The sequence below is a fragment of the Anticarsia gemmatalis genome, chromosome 6 (assembly GCF_050436995.1).
Source record: "Anticarsia gemmatalis isolate Benzon Research Colony breed Stoneville strain chromosome 6, ilAntGemm2 primary, whole genome shotgun sequence".
In the NCBI taxonomy this organism is placed as follows: domain Eukaryota; kingdom Metazoa; phylum Arthropoda; class Insecta; order Lepidoptera; family Erebidae; genus Anticarsia; species Anticarsia gemmatalis.
Genome location: NC_134750.1, coordinates 1095744 through 1109604, shown reverse-complemented (window position 1 = coordinate 1109604; position 13861 = coordinate 1095744). Strand labels below are relative to the sequence as shown.

At 31.2% G+C, this 13861-nt stretch overlaps 1 protein-coding gene across 1 annotated transcript in view; it reads left to right on the top strand.

Annotated features, from left to right (window-relative positions):
• Positions 1 to 13861, top strand: part of LOC142973441 (tubulin alpha-1A chain) — a 32299-nt gene that overhangs the window by 781 nt on the left and 17657 nt on the right. The window lies entirely within an intron of this gene.

Here is a 13861-nt window from a genome sequence, read left to right as displayed (position 1 = left end):
TTATCGATATTATTTTGTTTCCATTGTAATTTCTACTACATTAATAAATCCAAGTGTTACCATAAGATGTATAGTTTCATGGAAATCACTAAAACAAGTTCTTATTATTCACGAACACGATTTTGGCACAAAGTGAAAGACCAAAGTCGGGAAAACTCGCATAAAGTCGACTGAAACATCAGGCGAATAGTTTTTTTATGCGTAAGACAAAGTTTGATGACAGGCAAAGATATCAGTCTATGCAGGCAAGGTTATTATACTATAAGAATATAGTTTTACACCTTAATGCGTCACCATAAAATTTAAGATGATTATTGAAAAAAAACTTTTAAAACTACATAAAGAGTAGCTTACAAATATTATAGATGCATTCATCCTCACAAACTCTTGCTGTTACTAATTTCTTAATAAGAGATAGAAATATAAGGAATTAGTAACAGGGACAATATGTAATCTATTTTTAGAAAATAACGCATCATTTCATATCGTCAATAACTAAATTAGATAAGGGAAAATAATTATTCATGTTATCAGTCGGGTAATTCAATATCATAGTGCTATTTATTAATTATCCTTACATAGAAATACAAAGCTTTGTTTTAACACACTTTCGCTGCAAAATGGTTGAAATCGATTTATCATAATCAAATAGTATCTATCTTTATATAAGTTAATCATCTTTGTAGACTGTCGGTAAAAAGGCTAAAATAAAATAATATTTTATATTATTAATATTTTATATTATTCTATTTTAGATACAGAGTGATATAAGATAAAGTTTAAATAAATAATATAAATAAAGACGTACATTGTTTGCCCGTAGTTTTAATTACAAATGCGGTTTCATTTTAAGGCATATCCTGAGATTGTCTTGCAAACAATTCCAGGAAGTATTGAATTGTTGATTATAAACAAAATTAGATGCACTAGTTTCCTCAATAATAAACCTGGTTATTTAAAGGTGTTACTAATTAGACAATAAATTGTTTTATTCCGGAGTTATAGATTGGATATTCTAGAATCAGACTAGGTTATAACTTTTTATAACCTGTACTTATGACCTAGAGTCAAAGTTAAATAAAGTAATGAATTCTTTATAAACAAAAAAAACTTACTAAAGATGCCGTGACTTTTTAACCGACTCCAAAAAAAGGAGGAGGTTCTCAATTCGACTATATTTTTATCGTCGGTTTTTCTCATGTTAGTGAAATTTCCATACCGGCTGAATTATGAATCTAATATAGGTACATAATTAATAAAAGTAATTATCTTTTTTAATATTTATTCTGACTCCTTTCTCTGTGTCGCTATTATCGACAGAAACCAAGTAACTCTTTGTAGAGCACATTGAATAATGCTTAATACTTTAATCAAATCCACGACATATAAACCAATAGCAACTATAACCACAGCACTAAAGGTATAATAAAAATACATTTTCCAAGTATTATTTAGTAATAAACTTGATGTTTCAATATAATTGTAGTATTAAACATAGTGATATCAGATGGACTAATTCTTGATCGATTTACATCAAATATTGAAGGATTCAGACAGACTATGAAATGACTTCATAATTATGAGTAATAAAAGTCATTCACCTCAATAAAACTATTGTTTGTAAGTTTACGAAACTTTATAGTAGTTATTATTTTATTATTAAAAGCTTGCCCACTTAAGTAACACTTATAATAAACTAGCTGACCCGCGCAACTTCGCTTGCGTCACATAAGAGAGAATGGGTCATCATTTTCACCGTTCATGTAACATTTTTTACTAGTACTTTGCTCCTATTGGTCACAGCGTGATAATATATAGCCTAAAGCCTTTCTCGATAAATGGGCTATCTAACACTGAAACAATTTTTCAAATCGGACCCGTAGTTCCTGAAATGAGCGCGTTCAAACAAACAAACTCTTCAGCTTTATAATATTGGTATAGATAGAAAAGTTAGTAATTTAGTTTATCAACTGTGTTACTATACCGTAGTACTAGTACCGATTTCTCTACAATAGGTACAGTTACTGTCGAGGTACTTTCCTATAGGTGGATTACCGTCTTTCTGGATCTGATTAACCCCCGGTTTCTGAGTACATTTAGCGGTGGTTTATCTATTCAATAGTGTTTTTTTATATGAGTTTTAACGCTATTGAATAGATAAACTACCACTAAATGTACCTCAGAAACCGGGGGTATGTCCAAATCGCAAATCACCAACTTAATCTCAGAGTAAAGATCTTATTTACATTTAAAAGCTTCTAAAGATATTCTCATCAGTTGAATGTGTGAGGGCTGATTACACTTTCATCACGACATCGTGCATCGTTTAATGTTAACTATTACGTGACAAATCTATTATATGCACTATTAAATATTAATTAGATTTGAACTGATGATAACTGTAGTTATAACATGCTAAAGATGTGTAGTGTACTGGTAAAATCATTGAGCTTTCTGTTTATTTGTGTTTGTCGAAGTATGAGTGCATTGTTTGATCTCTACCTAGTGGAAAATGCTACGAAATAAAAAGTTCTATCAAAGCCACGAAACATTCTTGCACCCAAAACTGAAACCCGATTGCAAGGGTTTTTTTCCAACATTATTCAATCGTCATATTTCAGACCTCTATAACTATTAAATACACCAAATTTTATTGAATTATTCACTGAAATCTTCCTCAGGGGCCACTTCGACATTAGATAAGAACATTAGAAGAAACTAATCGATAGATTTTAGTTTATCCCGTAGCTAAAAATTGGGGATGATTCCTTTATTTATCTCTATCTCACTACTGGGCAATACTATAACAAAATACTTAATTCTACAATAATTATACAATATGTGTATAGTGAAATTATAATGTTGGGAATTCCATGCTATGTTTATTATCGACGTTTGCGTGACGCCATTGTTTAAAACTCTAGTGATAGTATGTGTCATGACTGTACTACATTCAGACTTAATTATACTAATTGGGTAAAGGCTTTAATTCTAGCTTTTAAACACGCCCATGTTTTTCACGAAATAGAGCCCTAAAGTTCCCTCATATTTTTTTTGTTCAATTTCTGAAATAAGTATTTTTTATGTAAATGTACGATCATGCCGTATAACGCGTGTGTTTACTTTATTTGATCATTTTGAAATATGACTAAATCCAAGAAATTTATATTCATTGGAAATTTTATAATAAATAATCTACTACTAGAATATTTACTTAAACAACGGTTAAAGAGAGTAAACATCTTATAATTATATCATAAATTTACTTTTTAGAGGAGAAACATTAAAAAGTGTTATTCTTGCAATCGTTTCAACAGCATCTCCAAAACGATATACTTACAATCTAATATTCATACCAAGCCAATAAAAGCGTTTCTATAGGCTTTAATCTACACGTGTAAAGTCTAAGCCCACCTTGGGCCTAGGTATTAAAGTACAGTACTTATTGATTCACGAGCGAATCAATATTAATTGCGATGGGAGTGACGATTGACGTTGTCCGAGCTTTACTGAAGGACGCTTAGCATACATTCCGACGTGTACAGCGTGGAATAAATATGGAATAATGGCTATAGGTTTGAGGAGAAAAACTTAACTCAGAAATGCTTTAATATTACAATGCTAAAATTATTTTTTTCTGTAGTTAGTAGAGAAAATAATTTAGTTCAGATTTTTATTTTGCTAAATATTGTGCCTTCTTCAAAACTTGTTACACGAAAATTGTGCTTGATATTGGCTTAGAACGTTTTTTTACTGGGTAATTTGTAAAAATATTTAAACAGTGATTAAATCTATGTCACATTAAAATTGGACTTAAACAAATAGGCAACTAAGAAGTGTACAAAAAACTAAAGTATTTCTATTCTTTTAATTAAGAAATAATGTCACATTTAAGCTTCTATCCACTAAATGCAGTCCATTCAGCTAGTTTTAAAATCTCAGATCTATTTATTAGCCTAGTCTTGACTCTAGATCTAGCAATCTTCATCAATATTTTTTTGCCTCAAATACCAATATGATTTCAGCACAGTATCGATTTCATATCGATAAAACAGATGTCCGAGTTGTTGACCCAACTGGTTGACATGACATGTCATAACGTCATGTCAAATAGGTTCCTTATCAATATCAAACAATAGATAAAATATGTTTTGTTTTTATAATTTATGATTCATAGCATAGGTGAGGAATTGGCTAGTAAGATTTTTTGTTCTTAGTCATTTTACGTCGAAATGATGAACAAAAAAATTATTGCATTATGATTTCTGCTTATCTGTGAAATTAGTTTTCATAACTTTTATGGTTTTATGGTTCTTTTTGGTAACTTTTATGGTTTGGTACTTAGGCTTTATTTGCACTGAAACCGATTTGTATTGGACTAGAAAGAACATGCAATAAAGAGCGTCGCGACGGGACATTTTAGTCTGCTTAAAAAAACATCAATAAATATAGCGTACACAGAAAATCCAAAAACGCATTTTCTTAATATATAAATAATAATTAACAACATCAAAATAAACTAAATCGTACCTAAAATGCAATAAACCACAAAACAAGACGGTTTAAAAAATATGGCGTCAACGGTAAATGCAATGCTTGAGCATTAACAGTCAGTTTTATTTTCATTCATCGTTCAATGGAGTGAAGCCTTGTGGTTTAAGTTATAACGGCACAATAATTGTACATAATTTAGCTACCGAGTTAGAAAGCTTAGAAAGGTATAATAAGTAATTATTATCTGATGCAGGTGATTGAAAGCGTTGGAAATTTATGGGTTCATTGCTAGAACATTAAATTGTTTTTGATTTATTTTGAGGTGGTATATCGGTAGCCATTTTGAAAGAAATATGCTATCTCTTAAAAACGGCTACCGAGAGGGCCATTTTTAAAAGTGGACATCTTTTAATTTCAAGCTTTTTGTTCAACTTGCAGTGTAGGTTATATTGGTTTTAGTATCTGAGTGTAACTTGATAACTTCTTAATTATGACATTCCCTGAAACTTTCATAAGTTTACGTTAAAGCCTCTAAGTGGGATACCTATCTACGTTCTCGTAATCGACCTTTGTATATAAGTTTTGTCGAGATTTTAAGTTTATTTTTTTGGCTTAGACTCTATGGAAAATATTGTCTAAAGTTAAGCTTCCTAATTTAGTGATATTAAATTGCTTTCAAAGATTACTCTCAATATTTACTAACAAAAAAGAGGTGCATTAATATATGAATAGCACTGAATTGATATGTAGGTATGACAGCATAATAATATGACGAGTAAAGAGTATAATGGTCGAGCTTTAAGGAAAAAATCCAACAATTCTCTTCTAGATGTTTCTAGAGGAACTTTCTCATTTCAGTGATAGTGTTAGTGTATTGGAACTAATCGCGTAATTTGCGTGGCCGCTAGAAACTGAGTTATACGTGATTGAGCACTATGATTGCATGCCGATGACTTGTTAAATCGTTTAGTTTTGTTTATAAATACGTAAATATAAGATGGGTTTATTATTTGTGGCTGTCTTAGGATATCATATATCGTAAAAACTTTCATATTTTAATCAATAAAAGTGTGTAAAAATTGAGACAGGTTTTCAGTTTAATTTCAGATTCAAAACAGAAACTAGACTCAGTTTTTTTACTGAAATAAAAGTTATCTGAAATCAAATTTAGCAAAAACACGTATTTTGTATTTAGGTACAAATATTATATTATGTTACAGAAAACCGGAATGCCCCAAAAAATTACGGCAGCCATCTTGAAAAAAAAACAATCTTTTTTATTCGAAACTGCGTAGGCTTCCAATAAACCTATAAAGCCAGTATTTAATTACATATTCTAATAATAAAACAATGCAGGTTTGATATCCATCGCATTATCTGGGAAGGCTAAGTGTATGTTATAACAGTTCGTAACAATCGCTGCGTGGGAGGGACGCACTCCCGCGATTATCATGTTACATGATTCACCCTAGTAAGAATATATTTTTTACTTGAGGTTATTATTAAGGAATTAGAATTTAAGTTTGTACGGATCGCACCAAGTTCTCTGCTCTCTGCCTACTTCTCTGGAAAGAAGGCGTGGTTTTATTTATGTATTTAGAGCTGTAAAATCATAGTTTGGACTGTAATCCTTTAGGTTTGACAATACGGGGGTAAAATAATGGTTGGTACTTCTGTATAAAAAATCTTTAAAAGCTTTTAAGAAATCATTTTTTAGAATAAATAAAATGTTACTACTTTTTATTTAATAATATCTCAGTATAATAGTTATTTGAGTCTAATAACAGTATAAAAATAATGTAGTCCCTTTTATTTCGCTATTGTTTTGAAAACATATTGTATAAATAATGTCTATGGTTGTCCGTGTAAGACACATTTGTTTAACTAAAAGACTATTATATTACTACTTTATTTACTATACATTTACATATTAAATAGTACTATAGTCCAACGATTTACTAGAAAGCCTTTTATGCAAAGTTCGCGGCTGGCGGAGGAATACAAAATTCAGTATTTATAACATCAGTGACTCGCAGGCTCATGTAATTACTACAGCCTGTTCGATAATATAGCTCCTATAATTTGAAAATACATAAAATCATTTGATACACCGTGCCAGGTAAGGCTCTCTTCTAAGTTGTGAGACTATGTAGCAATAATAAAATTGGCATATTGCCATAACATTAAATCATTGTAGTCAATTCTATTAACTGGAGTTATAGGTTAGTTTTTTATTTCATCTGAGTCACGGCACGACTCGGAAATGAGTGAACGTTCAGGAATTTAGTTTCATATAAGCTTGAATTCAGAATACGGGGAAATAGCCGCAAAATAGCATGTTATGTGGGAAATTGAAATAATAATAAAGCTTACCTACCTGGGATATTGTTTTGAAAAAACATTTGTTAGGCAAGGGTATATTACATGAACATTAGTTTTCGTTTATTTATTTTTTTTACGATAGAAAAATTTGGTAATGGAAAATACTTTTTTTTTCGGTTATGCACAGAATATAAGGTTGAATGCCTGTCACTTAAATAAAAAATATACCTAAGTATTTTGAAAGTAAAACACAAATAGTATTAAGGTATAGCTTTTAAAAAAAAATACTGTTGACGATGATGCAACATGTCGCGATTTTTTACAACAACATTTTTCGTAAATTACTGGATAACTTGATACCCATATGTAATTGTTTCAGAAATATAATTTTAATGGATTATGTAGGCACGGCTTTCGTGACGGTCGCCCTTGTAAACTAATATACTGGTAATAATATGTTATTCCGAGGTGTTTGAACTGTACAGGTGTGTACACGCGATTCCTGAACTAATTACATTTCGCAATTAGCAAGAGATGACAATACAAATATGCGAACTTGAATTATTTTTGACACATTATTTAATTTTCACTGACAGTGTTTAATGACTCTTACTTTGCAATTAAAGCTTTACGATATGCGTAAATAGATATTAAAATTTTAGATTAATAAAAACGGCAATATAACACGTTTTTTTTGTATGGGTGCCCCCTTAAATATTATATTTTAGTATTTATTTGCGGTAGCAGAAATACGGTATCACGGTTCATGAGATACAGCCTGGTGACAGACTGACAGCAAAGTCTCAGTAGTAATGAAAGTAGTACTACTTCTTCTAGTTCTTTAGATATGGTAAGGAACTGATCACTGAGAAAAAACTATTTCTTATTGAGATCGATATGTCAGCAGCATTCAAAGGCCATAGGTCTTTCCGTATAAGAAGACTGAAATACACTTTTAAAAGTAACTTTTTCACATATTAAAATAGGTTACTAAAATCCAGTCCTTAAAATAATAAATTTATAACAAAATTATTCTCAATCACATGTTTAAAAACAATCCCAAAAATAGCAGTTAATTCTCGAAACTGCACAGCCTAATTAATGTAAAACAATACTAAATAAGACCATCTGTGCACACAGTCATCTGTGGCTGTATAAAGTTCGTGTTTGCACTGATTCATTGACTAACCTGAAATGGAATCAACACAGCTGTCGTAAGAATTGTCAATGGGTTAAGTTACGGATGTTTAAGGAATTGTTTTAAAGTTTTTTTTATAGGTCGGATTACATTACAGCATGTGTCGTTAACGTTTTTAAACTTTCGCGACTTTTACATGTAATATTATAATGCAACGGGTCTTAAACGCGATTGAAAATTTAAGGTTAGGAACGACGAGTAAACAAATAAGGCATCCTTACCTTTATTTTTCAATCGCGTTTAAGACCCGTTGCATTATTGTACGTGTCGTGTGAATGTCCCCTCAAAACTATAGTTCTAATTCGATTAATTGTGCTCCCTTTAACGCAAGAAAGAGGATTTATAGTATCATTTCTATGCTTATCAAATGTAGAAATCTACGCGTCGAGATATAGTCTTCGACACTAATGCCCGATTTCTGAGGCACATTTAGCGGGAGTTTATCTACTCAAACTGTTTTTTTTAAATGAGTTTAAACGCTATTGAATAGATATAAAGATAGGTAATAATTTTCGATCAAATAAATCAAAAACATATTAAGCTACTTACTCGAATAGTAACTGAAACGTTGCTAACGACATTGTTATAATTCTATACTTATAAATCATTTATAGTGTTGTTACTAAATATAGTTCATACTAATTACATTTTAATATGGACCACGCAAATTGCTAACAAAGTTTTTGTTAACACGACTTCGCGGTTTGTTGAGCTTACATACTTAAATTACCGAATTATTTTTAACTTGTAAAATTACTTAATAGTATAAAGATTGTAGAAGAATGTATCCACATTCTTCTGAATGAATGTAGCAATATTGTCTTCATATATCCACTGCTAGCTTCTAAACGACGCTACTGATTTTCTATTTTATCTTGAGAAAATATTCTACTTAAATATGTTTTCAAAATTTGAGTGGTTGTATATTATTAAATTCTGCGAAAATAATAAGACATATACCTATGCAATATTCAGAGTCCAGATCACATAACTTGTAAATAGGAACGCACGAAGTCGTAGTAAGATTTAAGTACTCTGATCTCAGACTTTAAGTGAATAAATAAAACGCTTATTTCCCAATATGTTTAAGATTCACGTACAAAAAATATATAGTGATAGGTATATCTAAATAAAGCCTACATTCTACCTAGCATCTATCCCGCAGTGCTTGTATTCTGTTTTTACAAACATTGTGACTAATAGCCGTATAAAATAATCGACGCGATCCGACGCTTCTCGCATTATCTGTAGCAAATTGTATTTGTCTAGAATCTATATAAAAACTATTGGGATTTTTGTCTAGAATAAATACAATGCAGGCTAGAGGTAAATGACTAGATCTTAAGAAGAAAAAGTTAGGAATTTAGATACATGAGGTACTTATATTAAGGTGTAGTCTACATTTAAGCCTTAACAGTTTAGAATAGTTATAAAATTTTAAAGAAATAGAATCTTTCTAATTTTATACACGCAAAACGACTCGCATGATATTAGTATATTTCGTTGTCCCTAGCGAATATGAAAACACAAATAAATAATCAAATTGAACCGTAATATCAATTTGTGGCAAAATTATAGTAACTCTACATTATACTATTTATGACGGGGTTACCGGTTGAATCAGTTCACAAGAAAAACTGTTTCACAGATGTAATTCTAGATCGTTCTGGAATTTCAATACGATTCTCACATTTCTTGTTGCTATGTTCGTTCTGAAATACGATCTACAATCACAATGCGTAGCTAAGTATTGATTTTTTTATTTAACTTTTTATTCGTAGTAAAAAATGCTTAGGCATTGTACATTTCTAGGTTGTGAAGTCAGTGGCATACTGTAATCTTTTTTTTTGCTTTTTATTGTAAAGTGCGTGCGAAATACATGACATGACTGGCATTTTAACATCAATATGATTTAAAAATCATTGTAGAGTTAAGTTTTGCTGACTTTACATAAGCTTTAGAGACATTTATAAAGACAACTTCTCATTTTAACCGCAACAAAATATTCTTATTATAGAAAAGTTTTAAGCCTAGAATATTATGACAAATATTTTACACGAAAAATTATCGTTAAATTGCATGTCAAAGATCTAAACAAACACAGGCTGTAAATATCGTACATTGTTATTTACTCTATTTTCTTTTGCTTCTGCAAACAATCTTCTTCTAGGTATGTGTGCAAAAAGTTCAACATTTCATGCTAAAAGTGTGTAACTGTACCCGAAATGGATTCAGCCGCTGACTCATCTGCGAGGCGTGACCTAAGTGTGTGATGTCATCAGTCGCTCCCTCACTGTAGGGCTCACACCTGGTACACGGGATGAGGGATAAGGGTAGTTATTTCATATTTATGTGACAAATGTATTAGATTTTTAGATTTGGTAATTGTTTGTTATGAGTTTGTTCAAAAAATATTTTAAATTGGTATTAAGGAAACGGTGACTTGCAAAACAGCTCCGCCAAGAAATGCTTATTTCATTGATAGATTTTATACTCAATACAAAAGTAACATTAACCAAGCTTAATAAAGAACGTCAATCCTAAATCAGCGTATTATTCTTCGAAGTTAACAATAGCTGCAAAATATAGTGTTTATATTTCTCTGCAAATCGGAATTCAATTATAGGAGCATAACTATTTTCATGTATTTAATACAATTTTCAAGTGAGTAAGCAGCCCTGAGTAAACACATCCCCTAGTTACCCAAACCAAGTTACATATATGTATGTACTAGTGTCGTCATCAGAGTGCGTGACGCGTGTTTTGTTAGAATAATGTTTATTTTGTTAATTATGTCAGATATTAATTATAGTTTACTAGGAAAAGTGGTGAAAATTATTTCAATTGTGGCTGAACTTGTTATTTTTGACATTGATGAATGAAATAGAATTGTTGAAATTGTTTTTTAATTGAGTGTAAAGTTTTAATTGCTTTCATGTTTCATTAGTAAGTCCATATGTTTTTCTGTAGTTTATTAGTAACTAACTAATTTCTCGATTACCTTTTGTTAAAGGTTTATCTGTTACTATCGGAAACTATAGAACCAACGTTTTATGAACCTATAAAATAACTACAAAACTAGTTGAGAAAAAAAAATATTCAAGAAAATTCATACCATGGCCAGAAATGTACCTGAAAATTTAAAGCTAAACATTAACTTGATAGCTTATCTACTTGACCGTAATATCAGGAAAATTGCCTGCCCGTTAAGCCTACTATTTTAAATTCTATTGAACTAGATACCATCTTAACTACTAATCTAAAGTTTAAGTAAGTCCTGGTTTTTAGTCGATCGATATAGTTTTATAGAATAGGTGCTTAAATAAAGAGATGATACGTTAGTATTATGTAGGTACCTAGGTACCCACATAATATGTGATTAGGGACAGCTTGGTGGTTAAGGGTTCAATTTAATTATAAGTGTTGCCATGTAGGGGATAGTAAAATCAATAATGCTTGTAAAATGTAGAGTTAGAATTTGATACAATTGTAGTATTCAGATTGAGAAAGTTCTATCATAATGGACGAAATCACTGCATTAATTTCAGTTTGTTTATGATTTTTTTTTAATCATCTTCTAGGTCTACAAAAATAACCATTTCTTTACTAGACACTACTTATTCTACTTTAAAACTTTCGAATGTTCCTATATACAGAACTAGATTGAAAATTAAGCTTAAATCTTACAGCCTCAACCTCATCGCAGACAATTCGTTCACCTATAATATTTAAATCGTAATTATCTAAACAACAATGGCGGGTTAATTTCGAAACATAAATTGTACAGAGTTTGATCACTAGGTTTTTTGTGTATGGAACAGTAGCCAAATGACTCAGTGTCAGATTGCGCAGTCAATAACGTTGGCCGTGACTTTGCAGACAATGCTGTATGCGTTATGTCTTTGCGTTTTTTACCTTTTTTGTTTTCTTGGGTTCCGTTTGATGTACTAGTCAGTTTAGTGAACGTTGACACGATTGCTATTTTAATGATATAAGTACTTTATTCACGATCCTTTTTGCAAAAAGGGTGAAATTTAATTTGTATTAGGTATTTGTTTTGAAAGAAATTTAGGGTGAGCTTATACCGATATAAAAATGATTCGCCAAATATATTGCTAAGCGCAAATCTTAAGAACGACTAACCACTGCGACTTCTTGTTTTTTGTATAATTGTCTTTGATGCAGGATAAGTTTTAATTGAGAGAGAAAAACAAAAATGCAAATAAAATTCGTTCGTTGCGCGGATTAGCTAGTTATGAATAATATTATATTATGCTATCGGAAAAGTCCTCGCGATTAGGTTAAAACCTTATGTAAAATATTATTTTTTAATTATTAGGCTCAAAATAAATATCAAAATTATTTACTAAGGTTTACAGTAAAAGCAAACCTTAAAATAACCTACAGAACCTTAATCCAGCATATTCGATCTTTTATTCTTTTTTTTCCGTACACAGTCAAAATGGCTGTGGAAATTAGCCTTAGTTCGTCGACCTCTAGCGTGTCTATTGCAGTAATGATAGAGTGTGCTTGTCTATGGCATGGCGATATTTTTGTAACACGCGTTTTCAGTTCATATAATGTTGTAAATGTATGTATGAAGGGGCTTTCCATTTACAGAGTTGCACTGCACTGAGTTGAGGGACATTGCACTCTATGGAAGCTAGCCTACTTTTGAGCCTGATATAGTCCCTAAATTAATGGCCTGCGTGGAATAAATTCATAGTGAAATCACGACTTACAGGTTTTATTACAGGAAATGTTATTTCAGATTGTAATTTCAAGTCAAAATTGTAATTTCTTGTTTAACCGATGTTATAAATTTACTTATACGTTTTTCGTTTCAAAATCATCCAAACCTGTTTTCGGAAAACTGACTACAAACTCATAAAAGAAAAAAATAACAATCAAGCGCTAAACATTAGCCTTATTTCGGACGTGATACTCAATAAATCAAAATGCCACCCTTTTCGCAAAAGCTATTTGATACTCGTAACACAACCCCACAAATAGGGGTGAAATCCCCTAGCTTTCGCCCCTCAAACACTAATAACACGTCTGGTAACTTAAGTACTACTTAATGAAGGACTAGCGCTTCCGACGATGCCTTAAAAGCTCATTTCCGAACGAACACCAGACTGTCATATCCGCAAAGTATTAAGTTACTTAGGCGAAGTTTAGACAGCTGAAAAAAAGAATATAAAATGTCTAACGAAACGTTTTAGCTAAAAAAATACTTGGCAATGAAAATGATAAATGTTATGCAAGCTTAAAGTACAAAATTAGTATTTCTATTTATCTATTTACTAAAACTACATGTACAGTAGTAGTACATAGACGGACTTATTGCATCAATACATTGCCAGTGAACTTTTACCTGCATTATTATCATTATATCTGGGGGCACGGAAGTGCCCCCGCAAGTCGAGCAAAAAAAAAGCGGCACGGCCGTAACATCCTTTTCTCGAAGCAATTCGGGCTATTTTTGACACCCCTATAATTTCGTTGTGGATAAAACAAGAAGCCTGGATTTTCAGCAACTAATCAGTCATTGTATAAATACGGTATATTAAAAATTTCAGTCAATTTGAACCAGTAGTTTAAGAATGACAACTTGTTAAAATTTTGAATTTTGTCACTCACTGATTCACTGATTCACTGACTCACTGACTCACTGACTCACCGATCATCAAAAGTCTAAGGTACTTCTAGCAGACTTAGAAGCTTAAAATTTAGAATACAAATAGGGTTTAGTGTCTTAATCATGGGAAAAATCCAATATTTTCTAATTTCGGTCCAGTTTTCTAAATACACCAACTGCAACAATAACTTTGTAATCCCATATAA